Raw genomic sequence first — 18,049 nt, 5'->3', positions numbered from 1 at the left:
GACACTTAACCAACTGAGCCACCCAGGAACCCCTAAAGAAAATTTTTTTTAATTTTTCTCAAAAAGAAATCTTTCAGCTTCCCTTGAAAAATGCATTCTACTCAAGAATTTATTCATTTTCCTTTTCTCTAAAATAAATATTGTTGTGATAAGGAAAAAAGTTCCTAAAAACACCACAATGGCTGCTTTTAAATTTAAGAAGAAAAAAAATCCTGAAAACCAGAAACCAGGAACTTTAAACATCACTGAAATCTTCCTTCTGCTTTAGCATTTTGTGCCATTTCCAATTACTCTTTCTTCACAACTTGCTTGGAATTTCAAAGCACTATCTGACTGAGAAGGTCCATTAGTATTTGAGCGAGAAGCCTGGATCCTAGCCACAAACATTTCACTAAATTAGCTGCATAACCTTTGGTACCTGACAATTTCTAAAACTAACTTTTTATAAGAGGAAAATTGAAATTATACATATTATATGTACCACATGGGGCTAGAACAAAATACTACACAATTGTAAATATTTGAGGGAAAGTAAATCATTATTACTACTAACAAATATATTTCCAAGCTTGATATTAATATTTACGATCAGAAAAAATTAGTATTTACTATGTTCATGCTATTTCACATATTTACTTCCCTTGAAAGATAATACCTTTATTTGTACATACAATAGAAATCAAGAGAAAAAAATTAGTCAAATTGGTATCTAGGGTTATACCATATAAAAAAAGCAAACTAAAACATGAAACAGATAAGTATATTATACATATATATATAGTTTCTATATAGTTAACATTCTTTTCCTTAAGCTTAGTAGATACTCTGATTTCTTCCTTTTTCTATAAATAGTTTATCAATGAAAAGAAGGGGAAGTGTGGAGTCAATACTGTTGCAGGACCCACTTTACACCTTTTTCTTTACCAAACTTCAAACGAGGTGCTTGAAAAAGAATAGAATCCTGTAATTTTCAAATTATCTTAGAAACCATCTTGTATTGCTCTTCCTCTTCCCCTAAGAGGCCTGAGGTGATCTCTGAAAATGGTTCACTTTTCACCTGACCCAGAAAACCCTACAAAATCATGTTAATCAAGAGGTTCAAATCTTCATGTTCACTTTAAGAACACACGTGAAACTGCCCAGCCCATCCAAGAGTATGCATATCCCCGAAAAGCCACCAAGTATCTGAAAGATGGCACTTTGCAGACCCAATGTGTGCCACCTGTCACTACAACAGTGGGGTCGGTAGGTGTGCCCTAACAGTGGAGTTGCACATAGGGCCAGTGGCCGAAAGTGTGAATTTTACTGCACATGCTTAAAAATGCAGAGTAATGCTCAACTTAAGGGTTTAGATGTAAATTCTCCAGTTGCTGAACACATCCAGGTGAACAAAGTCCCCAAGATGTGGCACAGAACTTACAGGGTTCATGGTCAGATTAACCCAGATATGAGCTCTCCCTGGCACATTGAGATGACCCTGACTGAAAAAGAGCAGATTGTTCCTAAATCAGAAGAGGAGGCTGCACAGAAGAACAAGGTATCCCAGAAGAAACTGAAGAAACAAAAACTTACGGCCCTGGGGGGGGGGGGGGGGATTCTGCACAAAATAAATAAATGCAAATACAAATAAAAACATTTAAAGAAATCATCTGATATCATAATCCCTACCCCTTCTGCAGAGAAGCTGAAACCCAAGAAGAAAAGTGAAACATCCAAAGTCTCAGTTCAAACAGCCAGGACTTTTTCTACTATATAACACGGCAGTCGTTCCGTAACTATAGTCATTCATACACTAACTTCTCAATCTTTCTCCCAGACACTCTCAACACTACTATTTACCTCTTTTTTCTTTACATCAATTCCCATTTTCACTTTAATAAATGTATTTGAATATAAAACTTTATTATTGATATAACAGAAAATATTAGACCTTGCCACAAATGGAAGATAGCCTTAAAAATAATGAAAACATAATTAAAAATCAAGTAAAATGGAAGCAATTACATATAATGTTGGTATGTATATATGTGTATGTGTGTATCATGGTATTATAGTTTCCATGATTATATGGTAAATGTATATATAAATGATACATAATATATATAATAGTGGTAACTTTAAGCACCATTATATGGTAACTATATACAAACATGTAATATATAATATGTAATACATAATATGTACAAAATCATGGTAAGTATAAATAACAACAAATTACCTAATTTGTAAAAACGCACACCTGAAAACAGTGTCTTCAGTAAGAAAAATGAGACTGTAAAAAAATTAGTATTAAGGAAGGATTCAGCTCCATTTCATTTAGGAAGACAACTCCAATTTTTAGCTTTAATGTAAATCGGATCAAAGAATCCCATCTCACATGTGTACTTCATCAAAAAAGGAAAAGAGGGCGCCTGGGTGGCTCAGTTGTTAAGCGTCTGCCTTCGGCTCAGGTCATGATCCCAGGGTCCTGGGATCGAGCCCCGTGTCTGGGCTCCCTGCTCAGCCAGGAGCCTGCTTCTCCCTCTCCCACTCCCCCTTCTTGTGTTCCCCCTCTCATTGTGTCTCTCTCTCTGTCAAATAAATAAATTAAAAATCTTTAAAAAAAAAAAAAAAAGGAAAAGATTTGGGCAACCTTCTCTGGAAGGGCTGAATATTGATAATTAATTAAAAGAGTCACTTTTTTCAACAAATTTTTGACTCAAAAGAAATTCTAGAGCCTTCTTCCTGAACGTGAAATTTCAAACAGTTATGAGAAATAAGTACTATTCCATTCCTTTTGCCATCCAGTTTGGGGAAAATACTTTTTTTAAAAAAATCTTCTATCAGGCCTTTCCAGTATCTTCTCATAATATTCAAATTATGTTCACAGTCAGTTCATTAGGTAAGTTCATAACCATAGGATTCAGACAATGAGTAAGTTTTCTATGTATTAGTTGGTTCAATGGAGAAATGGAAGTTCGTCAAGGGCTCTGGTACATAATAACAGCAAAGCACCTTAACACACATTTATCTTCTTAAATTCTTACAACTTCTTTATGAGATATGATGTTATTCTCACTTTAAATCTGAGAAAATGGAAACCAAGGCCATAAGTATCTTTTCCCCAAGGTTACACCTACTAAACAGCAGAGCCAAGACTCAATCCAGGTCTATGTAACCCCTGGAGAGTGCTCATGATTAGGCTATGCTGCCTTAGTAAGAGGATCAAGAATCTAAAAGCCCTTCATCAGTTTTCCCAGAGCAGCGAGTGTCCAGTGCCAAACACCAGACTTGACCAGTGGACCCCGAGTCCAGGGCTACCCCAGATCCAAAGTCTGGCCACAAAAACCCTTCATTTCACTGTTGGCAAAAAGCATGATGGGGAAGAAGGGAGAAGCCAAAGACTACCAACCCTAGCAGGATAAAGAAACCCTGCCACCAATTCCATAGCCTGGTTCCTTCCCTCCTTCCTTCTCCCTCCCATCCTTAATGGCCATGGCAGGGGCACCACAGCTGCCTCCTCCTCCTACTTTGCCCACACTTTGGGACACAGATCTTCCTTCACCTACTATACCATTCTTGCACAATTTAAAATTCACATATGCCTCAGAAGAAAATATTTTAAAAGTCTTCAGCACATATATTAATGTTACAACCACTTATAAAAATGTTTATTTTTTAACTTTTAACTTTTAAACTTTTTATTTTAAAATAATTCCAAACTTACTGAAAGTTGCAAGGACAGCATTCACTCTTTCCCTCATTCCTCATGGTGTGAGAGTGCATGTGTGATTTTTATCATCTGAGCAAAATGTCATCCAGTTTCTCTGCTGTATATACCTATTTCCCTCTTGCAAATAACAAGCTATCTGTGGGAAAACATGTTAAAACAATATAAATACTCTACTCCTCAAATTTTCCCCCTGGACTTAGAATGCCTTCGTGATTCTTACCTAAACCAATCTATACCACAACAATTATAAAATGATGGTCTTCCAATTCCTTTCCTATTCCCTCCACACTTAGTGTGAGGAAAAGCCCTCTCCACTGCTCTGTATTACTTATACATTTATCTGTTAGTTCCCAGTACGGATAAGTATATTCCTCTTTTATTCAATGAGTTATAATCCATTAACCTCCTCACTAATTATGATGCTCAAATTATCCCCGATTTAGCCAGTGGGACCCCTCACCCCCAAAACTGGGTCCTATGTCTTTCTAATATGTACTCATCACTGCTTAAGCACTTCCTTACTTCTGGCCCAACAAGATGTTCTAGACTCATCTGGTACTTTCCTGAACCATCCCTAGAATAATCCATTTATCCAAGTGATTCTGGTTCCTTTCACAGGGGAAGAGTATTTAGAAGTCAAGATCTGAGTGGTGCTAGGTGTGTTCATTGCTACCGTAGTGCCACTGTTTTAAGCCATTTCTAGGAAAATATAATATGAACATATGTTCATATTGATACCTCCAAATCCCACAAGGTTCTTCTCTGCCTTCTCTAGTCACTATTTATTCTTCCCCTCCTCTATGGTAAGAACCTTGAATTGCAGGCGCCTGGGTGGCTCAGTCGGTTAAGCGTCTGCCTTCGGCTCATGTCATGATCCCAGCATCCTGGGATCGAGCCTCGCATCGGGCTCCCTGCTCCGCGGGAAGCCTGCTTCTCCCTCTCCCACTCCCCCTGCTTGTGTTCCTCTCTCTCGCTGTGTCTCTCTCCGTCAAATAAGTAAATAAAATCTTAAAAAAAAAAAAGAGCCTTGGCTTGCAACATCAATACATTTATTCATTTGCTTAATCCAAAGTTTCTCAACTACAGCACTATTGACAATTTAGAATAAAAATTCTTTGTTGTGGGGAGAGGATGGGAATCCTGTGTATTATTGCACGTTTTGTAGCACAACCTGACTTCTATCCACTAGATGCCAGCAGCATCCCCCTCTAGTCATGAGAATCAAAAATATCTCCAGAAATTACAAATGTCCCCAACAGGCCAAAAGCCCCCAGGGAGAGAAGCACAATACACACAAAATAGTTTCAGAATTGCCTTATACTATTACCAAAAAAAAATAAGAAAACAAAACAAAACACTAAAAAAGAGCTCTGTATTTGTTTTACAGGGTTTTTTTCCCCATAGAATAAGCAGATAAAGTCAAGTACTATATTCAAAAGTTATCTGGACCAGTTGCCTTTTTTTCCCCTCTTCAGAGTGGTGGTTGCTCTTAACTTACTATACCGTTGGGTTCATTTCCATTTGCATTCAATTTTAGGACTATTTTCCTCATCCTTTTTAATTTTAATAAAACCTTTTGTTCTTATTTTTTTAATATATAGAACATGGACATGTTTTCTACAATTCCAAACCATACTAAAACCTAGAATCAGAGAATGTCCACTTTTCCCTACCTCTCTCCCCTGTTCTCCCTCTTACAGAGAACCAATTTCAACATTTGCTTTTCTTTCCTGTTTCTTTTCTACAAAAAGAAGATACATGTATGTCTTCTCTTACACAAAAGTAACATACTATATTTACTCTTTTGCAACTTTGCTTTTCTCACATATATTGTTTTTCATTTAACAGTTCATAGAGATCATCTTCATTTTTTCCACTGAATTTCACTATAAAGTCTAAACACTATGAAAGACTTAAAACCAAAAGCTTGAAATTTTTAATTTTATAAACTCAATATAAAAAGCTCGTAAGTGTTTACTTTTTAAAAAGATTTATTTGAGAGAGAGAGAGCATACGTGCAGTGGGGTGGGACAGAGGGAGAGGGAGAGAGAAACTCAAGCAGCCCCCACACTGAGCGGAGCCGGACGCAGGGCTCAATCTCATGACCCTGAGATCACGACCTGAGCTGAAACCAAGAGTCAGACACTCAACCAAACACACGACCCAGGCTCCTCAAGTTTTGAATTTTAAAAAGGAAAAGAAGAGCAGACATTCTAGTCCAAATTATTTTTTTACAGACAAAAGAAACTACGGTTTAGAAGTAACAGTCTCAAAGCCACAAAGTTCAGCCCAATATACCACATAACTAACAAATAAGTACTAGACACTATGCTAAATACTAAGGAAACAAAGATGAATTTTTTAAAAAATCTTTCCACCTTCAAGAGAGCCATGTAAATAAACATCAATACAGTGTTACATTCAGTGCCAGACTTAAGTTGACCCCTGAACAACATAAGGGTTAGGGAAGCCTATCCCCTCCCTCCACCACACAGTCGAAAATATACATGTAGAACGTTTGTTTCCCCAAAACCTTACTAATAGCCTACTGCTGACCTGTAGCCTTACTGACAATATAAAGTTAACACACATTTTGTACATTACATGTATTATATACTGTATTCTTACAATAAAGTAAGCTAGAGAAAAGAAAAGGTTATTAAGGAAAACATAAGGAAAAGAAAATACATTTATGGAACTACACTGTATTTATAAAAAAAAAATCCATGTATTAAGTGGACCCACACATTTCAAACCTGTAATGTTCAAGGGTCAAACGTACATCACTTACAAACAGTAAAGGAGGGAGCAGTTAAGTGTTTGTTTTATTGGCTTGTTTGATTTCAGGTTTGTTAATATGTTTACTGGGATAGAGGGCACATGGTATCAAAGAAAAGGATATGGAATTAAAAAAACAACAACATAAAAAACCCTAAGGAGTTAGAATGCCTGGGCTAGGGCACAAGGAAGGCATTTGTAGGAAAATGAGAAAAGATGATACTGGTGAAGCAAGCAGGAGATATATGGACTTTATTTTAAATGTGATGGGAAGACATCAATAGTTTTATTCTGCTTTTGCTATTGTGTGACCTTGGAAATGTCATTTGACTTCTCTATGCCAAACTAAATAAACCAAGGATAATAACATATGTATCATAAGTGTGTTCATAAGAATAAATGCAGTAATATCCATAAAATCCTTATTAGAGTACCAAGCACATATAAATACTGCTAGCCAGTATTTCAGCTCTAACATTCCACAATTCTTATTAATATTTATAAAACACTTCTAAAAATGGAATCTACAGTATCATCTGAAGAATATAATCTCTGCTGAACAAAGACTGATTGTATCTTTGGGAATACTATGTAGACAACATAAATCATCACTAAAATGATAGTGAAGAAAGTTGAAGGACATTCAAAGAGTTATTAAAGATATAGTTATTTGGAAAAAAAATATTATGCTTCACCAACTTGACTTCAACAGACAAATAAGATAGTATTTTCTTCTGCACGAAATTTCTTTCACACTTTTAGGGAAACAACAAAATGCTGCAAAGGGTTAAAAAAATCCTACATCAACTTTTCCAAATCCTCTCAAATCAAGTGTGATAGCTCTATAATGTACCTCTCTGATGGCGTTCTCACAGTATTAAGTGTTTTGCAACTCAAGGGAAGAATCTGTTCTCTCCACATAGTAAGAATACAATAACAATTTCATAGTTGCCATTTCTTTGCCATTCCAAAAGTCTATGTTGGTTAAAAAAAATTAATTATAAATATATATTGCAGGTATAAAGTGCAACAAAAAAAAAGTGACAATCGTCAACATTTAGAGCCAAGAAAACAAGCATTACTACTTTCCAGTGACATCTAACCAGGAATATGGGGGAAATTCTCCCATCTTTGACTGCATTAACAGAAAAATCACCCGTAAGAGTTATGTTAATATTCATCTGCATTAAACATTTTTTTCCTAAACCCTCATTTTACTTTATAATGCTTTATGTCCAATAGTTAGAAACAGACATCGATCCCAATCTCTTTTGGTTACACATAAGTAAACTGCAGCCAGAGACAACAGGAAGCACACCCAAAATCCCAAAGCTGGTCAGGAACAGAAGTGGGACCGATAAAGGCATAATGCAAAATATTTTAAATGACATTTATGTAAGCAAGGATCTCATTTTCAACAATATTCTCAGACAGAAGGACAATCCCCAAAAGGTAAAAGCTTTGCGTATTTTCAAGACAATTAGACTTCCAGACAGAAAAACACAGATCATAAAGAAAATAATTCTTCAAATTCAGTGAAATCTGCTCTGTATATCTGATAAGGTAATTATATGGACTACCATTAGAGAGAAATGTATTTTCAGAACAGCCAAGGGTTAAGGAATAAAACTTCAAGGGTTACGATATTTAGTTATATGTTGGAAAACAATATAGTAAACATACCAAAGCACAGAGACAATAGTAGACACATATACATTCCCATAAAGAATATTCTAGCTCTATATAGCATCCCAAGTTATGAATCATTGTTTTCTATAGACACAGAATGCAAAACAATCAGAGAACAAAAAACTTTACCCTGCATCGTTTTATTAACAAGTCTTTGGCCATTATAAACAGAAGGAAGACTCCTCTGAGTCCAGCCTTTCATTACTAAATGAAGTCAAGACAACAATTTATTCTTTACAGGGTAGAAATATTATTTTATATAATTAAGAACAAATGCATTCCAAGAAATTTTGTTATATTTCCATTATATTTCTATCACTAAAAGATGTGATTCTTTGAATTTCAACTAATTTGACTGCATACCTCCAGAAAATTAAAGTTTAAACCCAAACCCTACCTAAAACAGTATTATGTACTTAAGAAAATGTGCACTTAACATTAATTACCAATGAGAGCAAGTCACCTAATCAATATGTTTTTTTGAAATTCTCAATTTTATACAAGAGAGGATTTTAAAGTCTAGCTACTAAAAAAAAATTCACTTCATACAACTTCAGCTAAGAATCTTAAAATGCCTCAACATAACATTGCTCCTGGGGCGCCTGGGTGGCTCAGTCAGTTAAACATTTGACTCTTGATTTCGGCTCAGGTCATGATCTCTGCCATCAGCTCCACGCTTAGCACGCTTAGCACAGAGCCTGCTTAAGATTCTCTCTCTCTCCCTCTGCTGCAACCCCCCCCCCACTCATGTGCACACACATGCACTTCTCTCTTAAGAAAAAGATAATATTGCTCCTATCCTAACAAAAAGACTCATGTAGCCTACACAAGCATAACTTTTCTTTTTTTAATTTTTTTTTTTTAATTTGTCAGAGAGAGAGAGAGAGAGAGCACAAGCAGGGGGAGCAGTAGAGGGAGAAGGAGAAGCAGGCTCCTCACTGAGCAGGGAGCCCGACACGGGGCTCGATTCCAGGACCCTGGGATCATGACCTGAGCCGAAGGCAGACGCTTAACGGCTGAGCCACCACCCAGGCACCCGCATAACTTTTCTTAAGGGTATCAAAACCCTGAGGTTGCAGGGCAACCACATGAATGGAATTCCAAAGGATGACAAAAGTCTCAGCCGACAGTCCCCATGAACGGATTCACCTCTGCCAGAACATGGGACAAACAGGGTATTACCACAAAAGCTGCTAAGAAACTAGCTCATATTTTAAAGTATTTGTAAAGGCTGAGTGAGTGAGTTAGTTCAGAATCTCTGGAAAACGCCGAGGGGAATGTGTTCTTTTCCATGTACCTGTTCTACATGCTCACAAGAAAGACTGGAGGAATAATACAAAAGATATGAGAGAGGCCCTCTTGGTGACACACAAACACAAAATGTTCTCCACTTTTCAGACATCAGAGTCGTTTACTAGATACAGGACTGCGGGCTACAATCAAGTAAAATTCTCTTACCCTTAGTTTTCAAATCTATAAAATGTAAATAATACACTTTACATAGGGCTCTATGAGAATTGGTCAAAATAAAGTAACTGTTCAGCACTTGGCACATATCAAGTGCTTCAAAAATTATACTTATTACTCAACTGATTCCAACTCCAAGTACCTATTTTGTCATAAAATTAATGACAGCAACACAGGCTTGGCTGCCAGCTATGGAACATCTAAAAGGCAAAGGAGCCAAAAATGGTTTGAGAAGCACACAAAAGATCAATTTCAAATTCTGCTAATTTAATAAGATATTTAGAGAAATTCATCAGATATTATAAACCTCTAAGAAATTTGCATTTATAATGAGAGGAAGAACTAGCTATTCAGGAGGAACCTGTGGTTTTCTTTTATGAAACGAAGAATCATCTCTTAATTTCCCCTGAAAGTTCATTATTTAAATATATTGGATTTTCATCAAGAGTATTTACTCTTTTTAACACGTTTTCATTTTATACCACAGACATCACAATCAAGGGACTGGATTTATTGATAGGATTATTTATTACTTCTGACTACAGAGAGAAACACTCATTACTCTCTATGCTTTTTTTTTCTTAACTCCTATCTTTATTAAATATCCAGTTTGTCATCCGTGTATCATCAGATCATACCATTTCTTCATTTGAAATACATCTCGCATTTACCCCTGACTCTCACATCTGACTGCTACTGCCTTAATGAAAGCTATCTATGCTTTTCTTAATGTTCATTTTCCTTGATGTGTATGTTTAACTTAAAAATAAACATTGTTAGATACTTAGGAGACAACTCATATTCCTTCAGTTTCAACAATGAAAATAAAAGATGAAACAAAATGAGCTAGGAGAAGTCTATGACTGATTATTGCCTTTTTCAACCCACAGTGTAGGTCAATCACATATTGCTAAGGGACTATGCTACTGGAAAGGACAACTAAATAAATAAATTTAGAATAAAACAGTAAAATACAAAAATGACAGAGAAAAGACAGAAGAGCGACCCAAGTTAAGCAACCATGGAACCAACCTAACTTTGAATTTCTTGTTAGACAGGATGGTAAAACTCTTACTGTTTCGGTTAGCCGCTGTGATACTTGCAAAGAAAGCAACCTACCTGATACATACGTGCACATGGCTTAAGAGTTAATTATAATCTGTTCCCAAAGAACAAATTATAGATCATTTTTTAATGTTTCAGGTAGGTTATTTTCATAACGGATCATAAATATTCTTTCCTTGATTTATCACTTCATTTTATAATTTTTATTCTAGACATTAAAAAAGACAAATGTTTGTAAGACCAAAATCTTCTAAGTCAAAATATCAGATGATACAGAGGCGGCTAGAAATAGGAAACAAAAATGCTTTGTAAATAAATATAGACAAAATACATATATAACCTTAAAAATGAAAGCTTCCTATGCAGTTCTAATGAAAGCTATTTCTGATATCCTAAAGGCACCCTGGATACCATAGACTTTATAAATGATTATGTGTGAACTGAGCCCTCAATTAAAAACTGCTAAACAACAACAGTGTTAGATCATAGAAGTCAGCATTAAAAATGAGCAATCAATTCTTGTAATATACAGATCATAATCATATGCAAAATAAAAGGCAAATTAACAAATGACTGTAACAAAGATGAAGCAGGAGATAGTGGAACAGTAAGCTTGACGATTTAGCTACTCACTGCTTCCTAAAATTCAAAAGTACCTTATAAGACTGCTTCAAAGTTCTCTCACATCCAACCAAATTAATCAAACTTCAATTATGTTTCAGAACGGTTCTACTGGCATAGTGAGACAATTTATTTTCTTCAGTGTAATAAACCTTACGGCCACAGCTCTCAATAGTGTATCCAGTGACCAAAAGAAACTTGAATACAGCATTACTTTATAGGCATTCAATACGCAAAAGGCATTCCACATCAACTGATAGCACAAAAATAAAGGTAGCTGATAGGTGATTTTTGGTTGTTTTTGTTTTTAGAACGTGCCTCTCACACTAAGTCCTTCTGCAAAGGGCTTCCTGAAAAAAAGAGTACTTATTCCAAAGCCAGATTCTGAAGGAGCTAGACTGTTAATACTAAGCCTGTCTTTCACGAATTTTAGGTAGGCACTAACAAGTACTGGCAAGGTAAAAGTCCTGAACTCATTCCCATTTACAAAATCTCCACTGATTACAGGGCCCTACAAGATCAAAGCCATTACAAGATCTTGTTCCAACTCACATCTCCAGTCATAGCACAGTATTCTACTTCCAGAAACAGCTACTGCCGTCTCTAGCCTAGGCTCTGCAACAGCCTGCTAACTGGTCTCAGCAGGCACTCTTACTCCTCTCCAATCCAATTTCCCCATTTTCACTAGAGGGATTTTAAAATGCAAATGTCACTTACCACTGTTCTTAAAGTCCAAACCCTATTAACATGGCCTAGAGACCCTGTCTAACCTTGCCCCTGCCTCTACTCACCATCCTCATTCCTTGCCACTCTTCCTGTTACCCAGTAAGCTTCCAGGCATAGGCTTTTCTGTACTTAAAAAGTTCCTAAATCCTTTCTGCTGCAGGGCCTTCACACACACTACCTACCAGCTTGCTATCTCTTGCTAAGTCTCATCCCAAGCACTTCCCCTTACTACAAATTCCACAGATCCATTATGTCTCAGTATTAGCATTATTTCGTCCAAAATGTTCCCTAACACCTGAACTGTGTTAGGACTCCTTCTAATATACTTTCAGAGCACATTATACTTCTCTTTTATGACATTTACAACTGTAGTTAATTACTTTACAATATTTCATTTTTTTTCTCCAAATTGTAAGCTCAATGAGGGAGAAGATCAAGTATGTTGTATTTGTCCCAATAACTCCAGCAGCTATCAAAGTGCCTAGCCCAAAACAGATGCTCAATAAACAGATGCACAGGTAATGAATGAATGCAATAAATCAACATATAGCAAAAATCCGGGCCCCAGATTATGAAAACTCTCTAAGAGCCAATCGTTTGAAGTTAGTCAGCTGTTCATTGAATTGCAAAAGGAAAGGTAACTTACCCACTTGCCTAATAGCTACATGTACCCATAGCTATGTTAGACATCAATGTATGCTATATTCATTTAGTAGCCACCATAATCCTGTGGGGCAGCTATCATTTGCTCCACTTCCTAGATGAAGCAACTGGGTACCAAAATGGCAAGTACTCTTCCGACGTCACAGGAGAGAGTTGAAATTCTGGAAATGTCATCTATAGTATAACAATATGGCATCACCATGGTAACTATTTAGGCAGTGGCTAAAGAAAGGCTCTCAGTGGGCGCCTGGGTGGCTCAGTTGGTTAAGCGACTGCCTTCGGCTCAGGTCATGATCCTGGAGTCCCAGGATCAAGTCCCGCATCGGGCTCCCTGCTCGGCAGGGAGTCTGCTTCTCCCTCTGACCCTCCCCCCTCTCATGTGCTCTCTCTCTCATTCTTTCTCTCAAATAAGTAAATAAAATCTTTAAAAAAAAAAAAAAAGAAAGGTTCTCAGTAAAAATGTCATAGGGACACCTTTGGATGGTCATGATCCCTCATTAAATAAGCTGAATTACAAAACTTTCAAGGAGCCATGAAACTCCAATGTCGAGTCTATGCTACTTTTCAGTAGCAGCATTAGGTGAATTTCTGCTGAACTGTGGATGGTTGCACAAGAGAAACTAGGGATGTGAAAGAATCACAGGTTGCACTGTGTCCTCCCCCAGTTCCAACAACAGAGAGCAATTTACTTGCCATTACAATGGGCTGTCAAAATACAAAGGCCATGGGCAGTTCTCAGCCAACTTAGAGAGTTGGGACCCCCTAAAATCTCTCTCTCTCAAGCCCTCCTATTCTATACAGTAATGATGATACCCTTCCCTGCCTACCAAAGACAGATTTTCAACATTTGCAAAGGAACTGCAGCTTCTGTCTACTTCCCACTACTCCTCCTGCTTCAAGGTGACCTAAATAAATAATAAGATTCCTCCCATCTCAATGCTTGAGAGAATTAAAAGAATCACAATTTCTGGATTACCAACACACAGGGCTGGCCCAGGAGGAGAGGAGATGGTAGATGAGTGTAGTTAGAATGAGATTCTCTCAGCTGCTACTGCTGCTTACTCTTTATGCACAGAACAATAATTATTATATATTTCAATAAATGGATCAATAAAACTCATTGATTTAATGTAGCAGTTCTCAATTTAAATGAACACTAAATACAACTGAAAGAGCTAAAACATATTCTGCATGCATGAACTTACCCTAACCCCACAATAAAACTATCAAAATCATAATTGAGACTAATGTCCAAGCAAGAATAATTTTTAAAAGCTCCACAGATTATGATGATATACATCTCTAGTTCAGAGAAGCTGTTTTATTTTTTTCTTTAAATTTTTTGTTATGTTAATCACCATACATCGTTAGTTTTTGATGTAGTGTTCCATGATTCATGGCTTGTGCATAACACCCAGTGCTCCACGCAGAACGTGCCCTCTTTAATACCCATCACCAGGCTAACCCATGCCCCCACACCCCTCCCCTCTAGAACCCTGTTTGTTTTTCAGAGTCCATCGTCTCTCATGGTTCATCTTCCCCTCCGATTTACCCCCCTTCATTCTTCCCCTCCTGCTTTTTTTTTCTTAACATATATTGCATTATTTGTTTCAGAGGTACAGATCTGTGATTCAACAGTCTTGCACAATTCACAGCACTCACCATAGCATATACCCTCCCCAATGTCTATCACCCAGCCACCCCATCCCTCCCACACCCCCACCACTCCAGCAACCCTCACTTTGTTTCCTGAGATTAAGAATTCCTCATATCAGTGAGGTCATATGATACATGTCTTTCTCTGATTGACTTATTTCACTCAGCATAATACCCTCCAGTTCCATCCACGTCGTTGCAAATGGCAAGATCTCATTCCTTTTGATGGCTGCATAATATTCCATTGTGTATATATACCACCCCTTCTTTATCCATTCATCTGTCGATGGACATCTTGGCTCTTTCCACAGTTTGGCTATTGTGGACATTGCTGCTATAAACATTGGGGTGCACGTACCCCTTCGGATCCCTACATTTGTATCTTTGGGGTAAATACCCAGTAGTGCAATTGCTGGGTCGTAGGGTAGCTCTATTTTCAACTTCTTGAGGAACTTCCATACTGTTTTCCAGAGTGGCTGCACCAGCTTGCATTCCCACCAACAGTGTAAGAGGGTTCCCCTTTCTCCGCATCCCTGCCAACATCTGTCGTTTCCTGACTTGTTAATTTTAGCCATTCTGACTGGTGTGAGGTGGTATCTCACTGAGGTTGTGATTTGGATTTCCCTGATGTCGAGCGATGTTGAGCACTTTTTCATGTGTCTGTTGGCCATTTGGATGTGAGAAGCTGTTTTATTATATTACAACACAAAACTCCTTATTCAAACAATGATTGGCTATGTGTGAGAGTGAAGTGCCAAAATTACATAAATGAGTCAACTCCTAAATATATTAGATTTACACACTGCACTTAACACATATATTAATACTCATTTTCATTAAGAAATACCTTCTCTCCCATTTCTTTGAATTACATGGCTTTCTTAATCTTTTTCTTTCTTCCCACATTTGATAAAGAAGGATACTAGAAAATTTTTATATTCTTATTTGTTCAATGAGGGGGAAAAATAGTTTACACACGCCAAAAAGCAGGGAGAACATACATACTGGTTTAACTGGGACAGCCAGCTTTACGTGTATTGTGCAGGAGTAATTACTAAGTGATACCCCTCACTCTCAAAAACATCCTGGTTTGATAATATATTAGATCAGAAGTAGGCCACTCTTTTCATTTCTATGTGATTTTTTTTAAATTGAATATAATTCACATGTCATAAAACTCACCTTTTTAAAGTATACAAATCAGAGTTTGTCTTACTACATTCACAAAGTTGTACAACCATCCCCACTGTCTAATTCTAGAATATTTCTGTCATCCCCAAAAGAAACTCAATGTCCATTAATAAAAAAAAAAAAACCACAACACACACACAAAGAAAATCTACTGGGGAAATTAAAAAAAAAAAAAAGAAGAAGAATTTGAAACCAAAAAAAAAAAAACCAAAAACCAATCATTCCTCACTCCTCCCTCTCCACAACTCCTGGCAATTACTTTCTGTCTCTATGGATTTGCCTATTTGAGATATTTCAAATAAATGGAATCCTACAATATGAAGCCTTTTGTGTCTTCTTTTACTCAGCATGTTTTCAAAATTCATCTGTGTTAAGTATTATCAGTACCTCGCTCCTTTTTTGGCTGAATAATACTGTATTTTATGAAAAACCACATTTCATTTATCCATTCAACAGCTGATGGAAATTTGGGTTGTTTCCACTCTATTATGAATAATGCTGCTATGAACATGTATGTATGTGTATGTGGACATGTTTTCAGTTCTCTTGAATATATAGCTAGGAGCAGAACTGATGGGTCATATGGTAACTCTATGTCATTGAATCTGTTTGGGGAGTACTGCAATCTTAATAATATTAAGTCTTCCAATCCATAAATACAGTAATCTGTCTTCACATTTATTTAGGTCTTCTTTAATTTCTTTCAATGATGTTTTGTAGTTTTGTGCACAGGAGTTACACTTCTTTTGTTAAATTTACTCCTAAGTATTTTATTCTTTTGATACTATTATAAATAGAACTGTTTAATTTCATTTACAGATTTCACTGCTAACATTCTACATCATTCTTGATATCAAGAACTTTCAATGATATTTAAAAAAATAATTAAAAAAGTTAACTGTATTTAAGTATAAATACCATGGATCTTTTAATTACTATCTACTAAAACAGGAAAAAAAATTGATCTAAACAATCAAGAAACCCTACCGGCTACCCACTTTGCTAAAAGAGCTTTTTGAAAAATCAGAATCAAACAATGTCAAATAATTTTAATCCTAATGCCATTATTGGCCAATGCAACTACATTACACACACACACACACACAATGCCCTATATATATTCCCTTACAAAATATACAAACAAAAAAATCACTCATACTGTACAATAAGTTTGCCAGACAACCTTGGGGGAAACTCTCTTACTGTTTTTTTAATGCAATCAGAGATTTTTGACCTTATGGAATTATCTTTCAGTTACTTTTAATATAAGAACATTCTCCTTTGTTCCCTCTAAAATAGGATGCTTTCATTACTGCTTACAAACAATCAAATCCAGGCAAAAATTCAAATTCTAAATTAATTTAAGACTATCATTAAACTACTGTTTTATGGAAAATGACTAAAGCATTCCATTTCAGCCAGAATTGTACATGTTGTATCTAATTACACATTTTAAAAATACAATGATATGTTGTATGAACACAATAACGGCCATTAGTCACTATTTAAAGAAATGATTCAACAAGGAAAACAAACTTTAGTTCAAATATAGAGCTTATACATTCATGGTCACTGCTTGAAAATGCAGCTGTATCATTGTATGTAATGTTCATAAAGGCAGAATGTACCCTACAAACATTCACACCTAATTTTATAAAGTTGACTTATTTTAAATTGTTATAAATTTTAGGTAAAATTCAAAAATACTAACATCTCATTAAAGAAATAAGATCAACAAAAGTACAGACCACATTGAGAAAATAATCCCTGACCAACTAGAAAAGGGATTGCTACAAGAATTCTGTGGGTATTATGACATATTCTGACCTGCAAAATTCTAATGCTATAAACCTTTCAAAAGAAAGGCAAGAAATCATTATGATTCAAGGCCACTATGAACAATGCAGAGGTTGTACCTTGCACATGAGTGAGTGGCCAAGAGAGTGCAAATGGGGGCTGAAATCCAATTTGTTCTCTACTTTCTAAGCACTGAATGCTCACAGAGGGCAGCATCCACCAAAAACTGGGAGACAAGCCCTTTTTTTTTTTAAAGATTTTATTTATTTATTTGAGAGAGAGACTGAGATAGAGAGAGAGAGCATGAGAGGGGGGAGGGTCAGAGGGAGAAGCAGACTCCCTGCTGAGCAGGGAGCCCGATGCGGGACTAGATCCCAGGACTCCAGGATCATGACCTGAGCCGAAGGCAGTCGCTTAACCAACTGAGCCACCCAGGCGCCCAGGAGATGAGCCTTTTTCTAGCTTTGTAAAAACTAGCTGTGGCCTGGCTATGACACCTCCAAATAACTAACTACTTGTTAGAAAGTTAAGACAACTGAAATACAGAATATTGGTGCCCCTACTTAAAATCGTAATACCACAATATCACTTCTAACTATGTGTTTATTTAGAATGTTTTAGCTAAAATCATCAATAGAATAAATCATAAATAGGTTGGGGGAGGAGAGAAGTCATGTAAAAATC

At 36.5% G+C, this 18,049-nt stretch overlaps 1 protein-coding gene and 1 pseudogene across 6 annotated transcripts in view; one reads left to right on the top strand and one right to left on the bottom strand.

Annotated features, from left to right (window-relative positions):
- Window positions 1-18,049, bottom strand: part of MEF2A (myocyte enhancer factor 2A) — a 172,365-nt gene that overhangs the window by 108,452 nt on the left and 45,864 nt on the right. The window lies entirely within an intron of this gene.
- LOC114223789 (large ribosomal subunit protein uL22 pseudogene) lies at window positions 1,042-1,630 on the top strand (annotated as a pseudogene).

The sequence above is a fragment of the Eumetopias jubatus genome, unplaced genomic scaffold (genome assembly GCF_037043125.1).
Source record: "Eumetopias jubatus isolate StellerSeaLion01/CBP00866 unplaced genomic scaffold, mEumJub1_p1.0 scaffold_7, whole genome shotgun sequence".
In the NCBI taxonomy this organism is placed as follows: domain Eukaryota; kingdom Metazoa; phylum Chordata; class Mammalia; order Carnivora; family Otariidae; genus Eumetopias; species Eumetopias jubatus.
The sequence above is the reverse complement of the archived record's forward strand: the minus strand, read 5'-3'. Positions and strand labels throughout refer to the sequence as shown.